The sequence below is a fragment of the Puntigrus tetrazona genome, unplaced genomic scaffold (genome assembly GCF_018831695.1).
Source record: "Puntigrus tetrazona isolate hp1 unplaced genomic scaffold, ASM1883169v1 S000000586, whole genome shotgun sequence".
Taxonomy (NCBI): Eukaryota; Metazoa; Chordata; class Actinopteri; order Cypriniformes; family Cyprinidae; genus Puntigrus; species Puntigrus tetrazona.
Window position 1 is genome coordinate 1 of NW_025048217.1, and position 8131 is coordinate 8131.

At 39.7% G+C, this 8131-nt stretch overlaps 1 pseudogene; it reads left to right on the forward strand.

Moving 5' to 3' along the window:
- Positions 1–5078: 5078 nt before the first annotated feature.
- LOC122334592 lies at positions 5079–7834 on the forward strand (annotated as a pseudogene).
- The last annotated feature ends 297 nt before the right edge of the window (positions 7835–8131 follow it).

Genomic DNA, 8131 nt, shown 5'->3' on the forward strand with positions numbered 1-8131 from the left:
GTTTTAGTAGTTAATGCTGAAATGGTGGTGATGTAAAGTAAAGCAACTCACGTCATCTGTCCATCTTATTTTCTAATGTCGAAATTTAATTCATCGGAAGAGTGGTCGGCCAGCAATGGAAGAAAAGAAGGTAAATAAAAGAATTTACTTCAATAAGGTGATTTCATCCTATTCTTCTGAATCATTGTGACTGTAACCCCAGTCAGCAACTCCACCAGTGTCCAGAGTGAGTAAAAATATAAGTATTTCTGGAATTTTCAAACTGTCCATTTGATATTTTGTATGTTTCTGTGTTAGTAAATGGTGGGTTTTAAACCTTTAAACTTACTCAAACTGCTGCCTACTTCATGTCTGCATTTACAAATTCAACTTCTTTGTTACAAATATGATGAATCCATCACTGGATATCTGAAAGGAAAACAACTAGAGTGGTATTTCCTGTATTGCATGGAGGGAAAGTACTTTCACAAAAATCCTGTGAAGCGTGAGTGCAAAGCATCCAGTACAGAGCCTAGAGACACCACTTCAATCACACACGGATTGATCAGAATCAGAAAAGGCTTCATTTGCCAGCTTGAAGGTTTTTATATTCTACTGATAAAGATGAATTAATAGTATTTAGAAGAGATCTATGACTTCTGGAAGCAACTCTTTAGAAGTTTGACTACTTGTGTATTGTTCTGGTTTTTATGATTTGACAAGTTTGCTTTTTCTAGATGCTGAGAATGAGTTGAATTGTTTCCTAATTTAATGACTGAACCCACCAGTAGATGCTTGTCACTTGTAACAAATCAATGTTATTATTTATATTTTATTCTTTTTCCCTAAATGGTCATATTTTTAATTATTGTAATAATTCATTACTCATTATAAATTGCAAATGTTACAATCTATAAAAAGATAATAATTTGTGTAAAAAGTGACTTAAATCATGATTTCTTGCTGTCTGAAGGTTGGAATTAGAATTAAATCATTCTTTATTTCAGACTCGTAAGTCCATATGGCAAACTTTTATATCCAAAAAACCCAGCAAGCTGAATCTTGCAGAATAAAATAATTTAGCATCATTTGTTCTCATCAACGCTTATGAGCCAACTCTATATACATCTTAGTGATTAATTCCATCAAAACGCATCTGAACAAAACACATACAAATACTTCAGAATCGTACATATAGATTATTTTATAAAATTCACGCATGAATTTAGGCGGTATCATGCTTCCTTTTAAACCAAATGAATTGTCTGTATTGTTCGTTGCAGCATTTATGGCGAAACACTTTGTCGGAATTACGATCGCGTATACTGAATCTTTGACTGTTTTATCTGTCATTTCTGGCACTTCTAAAAACTCTCACCACAAACGTAAGTACCAAAGGCAGAATCAATGTAATAGACAAATAAAAGCAAAACACCAATAAAACACACAAAGCAAGCTCGTTTTTTCATACAGTAGTGGCTGCAGCAGTGGTATTATTAATGTCAACCTCACTTCTTTTACTACTGCTGGCATTATTGGAAACAATTTCCTTCATGAATTAAATATAACCGTTAATAACACCCGTTTACAAACGACATTTGCTGTGAGACGCATCCAGTCCAATTTTCCATAATCATAACTGCTCAACTCTGCTAAACTTAACATTTAATATCATAAAGACAGGTCATATAATATCTCCATTTTCCATTTATCTTATGATCCAGTTAAGAGTAGTATTTCATACTTCACTGACCGCAGAGATCAACATTTTAAGATGTACGTGTCCTTTTGGCACAAAAGCAGCCTATCCTAACAAAACTATACATGAACGTGGAAAGATCATATACTCGGTTTTATTCCTTTTCTCATTCAGAAGATATATAGATCTTAATGAAAATCAAACAAACTGGCGCTGTGATTGCATTGTGCTCCAGAGTCACACATGACACGTGCGTCTTTACTAAATCTACATACATACAGTTCTCACAAAAGAAGTGTTGATGTTCCTCCGACCACGCTCATCATCTGGGAAACAAATCAACATACATTCAGGAAATAGTATTTACATCTGTAGACAGATCGTAACGACTGTGATTATATAGAAAAGAACACAACAGAGTCTTTTGAAATTTCTGAATCAGTTAAACCAGTGAGTCAGAAAATCGATTCACTAAATGATTTTCAGTGGTGTTTCATTAAACCTTAAAAGTAGTCACTTTACTTGAATTCGATGTTTTTAAAAACCAGCTTTCCGATTTTTCATTATATTATTTGCAATACACTTATACAGACATACATTTCCACGCCAGTGCAATAAGCGCTTGAAACTGTGCTTGAGTAGAAACAAAACCCGGAAGCAGAATCCGGATCGGGTTGGTGGAGCGGTCGTGTGTGCGGAACCCTCCAAACACTGGACCGCTCTGAAGGGCGCGGCTCTGAAAGTCGGCCCGCCTCTCCACCGGGTTTATGTTAATTAGCACAAAGCGCTGGAACTGTGTGAGACCGTGCATGTTTACGGATTTCTGTCCGTTTTGAGCCGGAGGAGTTTGTTTCGCACTCCACGGGATCTCAGCATTCTCTGCGCACACGTCCTTCCTTTATACAATATACATTTATTTACACTCTTTAATTACATAATATTTCAACCCATGCAAAAACACCGCGAAATGAAGCGTTATCTTCATCATTTCAGGATGTCCAAAGAACGTTATTCCTCAAATCCTGATCTGAAGCACTGATGTTTATTTCATCATGTGGTTGGATGCTATATAATGCTTGATATGCAGATATATAAGTGTTAATGTAAAGTAAGTTTGAGCGCCGCTGTATTCAACGCAGTATTTCTTAGTATTTTCTGAACTGTGTAATACAGTGTTTTTTCAGGTGTTTTTCCTGGACTTAGAGAACCATAAAGTGAGGAATGATTAATTTCGCTGCAGAAATGAGACTTGAGCTGAACCGAAGCTGACAGCCACTTTCTCACAGCGCACCGGATCAAACGATACAGCAACTAATAACTCTATAGTAGCCTTTAGTTGAGAAGACCCGCTTCTGTCCATCTTTAAGTCTAGAAATCTATAACTTGAGTTGATCAGGACCGCGTATGCTTAGCCATTAAATATGGAGGAAAGCAAGGTAAGAAACTCTCTTAACGATAAAAACGTCAAACGAGGAGCAATTTCACCTGAATCTTCTCTTTTTTTTTTTTTTTTCTATGACAGACTGATCACGACAACCCCGCCCACAACTCCCAAACAAAGCCACGCCCTTCTCCGCCATAAGGTCCGATGAACGCCGAGTGTGAGTGCAACCGTTATTTTTGAACGTTCAAACGTTCTAACGCTTTCTGGCCACATCAAGGGCAGACGTTAACATCTTCGTCTCGATGTAGCAAACATTTTGTGAATGTTCTCGGAACGCAGTTAGACGAACGCCCTGAAATGTTCGGATAAACTCGCTTTTTGCATTGATGATGTCATCAAGCACTAATTATGCATACAGCCTCAAACTGATTTAATTACAGCAGAGCACAATATTACATCGTGGAATGGTATTTGTCGTCCTACAGTCTTCACTATGCCAGAAACCAGTTTCACGCGCGATGTTTAAAAATGTCGACAAATAGTCACTAATTAAACAAGTGTTCGTTGAGAGTATCCAGCCTCATGACATATGTGCTTCTTGTAATTAGTGAGATGTATAAACAGCCTTTTAATGACCAGAGTAATAAGACTTTCAGCCTTAAGATGTTTCTTGAATTCGGTTCCTGATGAGTGGCTGTAGTTTGTGTATGGGTGAGTGTTTCTGTCTGTTTTTGGTCCTGCAGTGGGTTTGGAGCAGCCCGGAGTTACTAAAAGAACTGAAACAACCGCCACGCGCCAAACACGCCCCCGCTCACAAGGGACTGACCACGTGTCTTCTGCGGACGAGGACGACAGGTCAGACCTGTAAGGCTTTGATTGTTCACCGAGTGTCCACGGCCCGCTGTGTAACGACGGATATGTTTTCAAATTGTGTTTCAGAATCAGGAGGAGAGTCAGACAAAAAGCCTGCACTGAGAGGTCGGCGCGTCACAGTGACCGTTCGGGGCGGGGATTACAGCTGATTGGCCGCTTTGAGCCGCCTGTCGAGGATAAGCCCCGCCCCTGGGTGGAGCTGCTGGTTATGAGGATCTTCCACATGTTTGTGTGTGCGAGTGTGAACGCAGTCTGAGGTTTCAGCAGTGTGTGTGTGTCATGTCAGATATGAAATAAAATGATGATGGTGTGTGTGTGTGTGTGTGTGTGAATTTGAATTGAAATTAATGGAAAAGTCTACTGAATTGCATTTGAGAGGAGTTTAACAGTAATACAGGAGAAGTTTGATTAGTAGAACAGACCGCTTCTGTGTGTGTGTCACAACCAATAAACTTCATCATAATTTGGAATAATTTTGTTAATTTATTCTCAGATTAGACTCCAATTCTTTTAGTTCAACACTGTCTAGACAATCAACAACCGTCAAACAGATTCTAATAAAGATATATTTTATAGAATGGATCGCTTAATATAATATACAATATATTTTGTATGTATAGAAAAACTATATATGTGTGTGTGTGTGTGTGTGTGTGTGTGTGTGCCAGCTTTCTAAATGTTAAGAGACGTGTTTGCTTCAAATGGTTTATTTTCATTTAATATAATGAATATAAATGAAATTTTCATTTCTAAAGGGAACATTTCAAAAACATTTAATATCATGCAAATGTTTTAGCGTTGGTGTTATTTTTTTTTAGACTTTTTCCATTTTTATTTATTTTTAAGCAATTTTGTCTGCCATTTTTATTCATTTTTAAATGTCTATAGTCTTTTATTGTTTATTTTTATTATTATCAGTTATTTTAGTACTTTGACTTAAACTGAGCCAAAATGGCAAATATATAAAAAATATAATTAAAGTTACCTGAAATAAAATGAAAATTTTTCTCTTTTTTAATTACCATTATGGATTAGTTTAACTTTTTTTTTAATTTATAGGTAAAATGAATTGTATTATTAATTTATAGCTATTATCAACAGCAATAACCCTGGTTTCTGGAAGCCCCCTCCACGTTTGTGTTTTCGGACTCACGTCAGATTGAGGTATTTCCGTGTGTTTGCGCAGCGGTTCAAAGGTCACGCAGCTCTGAGCTGGTCTCTGATCTCCAGGAGTGTTAGCGAGCGTGTCGGAGGACGAGAGAATGCCATCTCTTCTGCGTCGCTGCTGTGTGCTGAGCGCGCTCCTGATGAGTCTGCTGTTGTTCCTCAGCTCTCTGTGGCGTGAGTGAACCTGACTCAACTACACACACACACACACACACACACACACACACACACACTGAGTAACGCGTGTCTCCTGGTTTCTGTCCAGCTCAGGAAGTGTTCAGACCTGTGAGCAGTCGTGGAGGCCCTGTCTAAGCGTGTACACGCCAACCAGACAGGTGAGAGTCAGGGCCAGATCTTGAAAATCTGTCCAAAAGCAATATTGATATCCAATTCAGATTAGATCACGAAAATCAATCGTGGTTCCTTGGTTTGTGTTCTTCAAAACACATAAGTCCCAACAGAAAGGTGCACTTCAGGAAGCGAAAGTGTAATAAAACTTTTTAAAACTTTTTGTAGCATGAAATGTCAGCGCCAAAAACATCATGTTTAATTTAAAGTAGTGCTGTCAAATGATTTTTGTTTACATATGTTTGTATATATAAATACAAACAGATTGTACTGAAACTAGAGCTGATCTAGAATAATGAAATACCTTTAACTGAATCTTTACACTTCACTCTATTCTCCTCTTTGATTCTGTTCAGTGCTTTCATACAATCTGTACTATATTATAAATAAAGGTGACTTGGCATTGATTTTAAGAACAATATTTATATATTAAATATATATTTATAAATATATACAGTACAGTAACATTATATGTACGTAATAGCTTACGCATGCGTATATAAAATGTAAACAAGAATTTATATTTTGTATGTGAATAATTGTTTGACAGCATTAATTTCAAGTTTTGGTTTAACTCTAACTGTAAACTTGTTGGAACCGTCATTAGAGATGGAGCAGTCAGAAGTAGCTACGTGTGTGAATGCTATGCAGAAGTAGACTGCAAAACTCTCTTTTTATTCCCATCAGCATGTCCCTTCAGGGTCTCCGTAGAGCACAAAAATTGAAAAAGTGCGTGTCCGATTCAGTATTGCTTTGCAAAACCTGCACAAGAGTAAGATGGGTCATCTGATTCCGTATAGCGAAGCATTTCCAAACCCAGATCATTCTGATCCAGATGACCCTTTCTGAGCTCCTGGCCCCTGGAGACTCCACACTTTAACCGTTCACTCGCTGACTCTGTGACGACCAGGTGGCTCCCGCTGCCCTTCCTGAGGAGCTGGGAGGAAGTGACATCATCGGAGAGTGTGCCGGGCAGCACTTCCAGGTGTCCCGCCTCCTGTCGCACCTAAACTCCGCCCTCGGCCCCGCCTCCGACGTGCTTCTGGATCCCTATCTGCTCTGCTGGGAGGAGCTCATCAAGTATGAATTATATTAGGGACGCATCCATCTGAAGCTTTCTGGATGGATCAGCAAATAGGCTCAAAACAAGTTATAAAAAGACGCACTTTTTGTGCGCTATATTGCACAAAAATTGTGCACGTTTCCATATGCCTTCTGCATTGGGGACTGCATTGTTTTTCACAACTGTACATCATCTGGTCTATTTATATATCTATCATTTAAGATGAGTCTAAAAAACGGCATACATTCCAAAGAAATGCGTATGAATATATAGCATCATCACAATAAATTTTAAGACTAAACAGCAATTTGTAGATTTTTATATTCTAAATTTATCAGATGTAGCAGTAAGATGTCTACACCCACATTCATAGTTTTAAATGAATTGCATTAAATTCATATTATTGGATAAATTAATATTGCATTTTTTGTTTATTTTCTGCTTTGCTTTTAATGTTTTTATGAGCTGTAATCTTGCCTGTGAACTAATTTTTTGTGCCATTTGCCTTTTAATTGTAATGAAGCAGTGCATGGCAAAGGTGAAGGAGATGTAGATATTCTAAAAAAAATTATAAATGAATACGACATGCATCGGTATCGGCAGATAATCGGTGAAAACGGTGATGCATCTTCTCACATAATGTTTGTGTTCTGTGCTGCAGGTTCATGGAGGCTCTGGGCCCTTTGGTGGGGTTCTTCACTCATAAAGTTGAGGAGAAGATCACGCCATCAGACAGCTCGCGATGGAAGAATTCGCCAGACAGAACGAGACAGCCAATGAGCGCGTGGCCCCGCCCCCTCCGCACGCCTACCGCTCCGTGCGCTTCCATGCTGGAGGCGGAGCTCCAGAGGGGCGTGGTCTCATTCGACGCGCAAACACCTTCCGGTAGTCGAACTTTGCTCCGCCTCCACCGTTCGTTACTATGGCTACAGCTGCTCCTGGAGAAGCTGGGGTCGGAGCGAGGGGCGGAGCATGGGCGAGCTCTGCGCGACGGCGCACCTGGAGGTTTTGGCGCCGCATCACCCCTGGCTCGTGCAGCGCGCAGAGCAGAGCTGGTGTTTCACGCGATGCCCGAGCGCCGGCGCGTTCCTGCGGCTGGTGCGTGCGCGCACGCAGGAGGAGGCGGAGCCTGTCATGCGCGTCGCCGTGGCGGCAATCCGAGAAATTCACCAACGGACTCAGAAAGAGCTGGAGGTCAAAAACATGTTGGACTTGCCTTAACACACACACACACGCACACACTCCCGCGAACGAGAACGCTTCTGAAGTTGTTTTAATGGGAAATATAGAGAATGTGAATCTACGTCGCGCCGCCATTTTCGGAGGATCACCTCTGCTGTGAAGGCCAAAGATCGGTTACTTTTTGATTTGTTAATGACAAACAATGGTGAGATTTTTCACAATCACGACAGAGAATCAAAATCCCGCCCTGACTCAATAGTGGAGGGTGCGATCCTTTCAAAATGGCGGATGAGCAGTTTTCCAGAACTCCACTTGGCGTGACGTCATCACGTTCTCTACAGCATAGGGGTAGATGACGAATATATATTAGAGCGTGTCCTTTAGTGTGAAAAAACTTAACACAAATAACATGAGTTACAATTTTTTTTCAATGTTA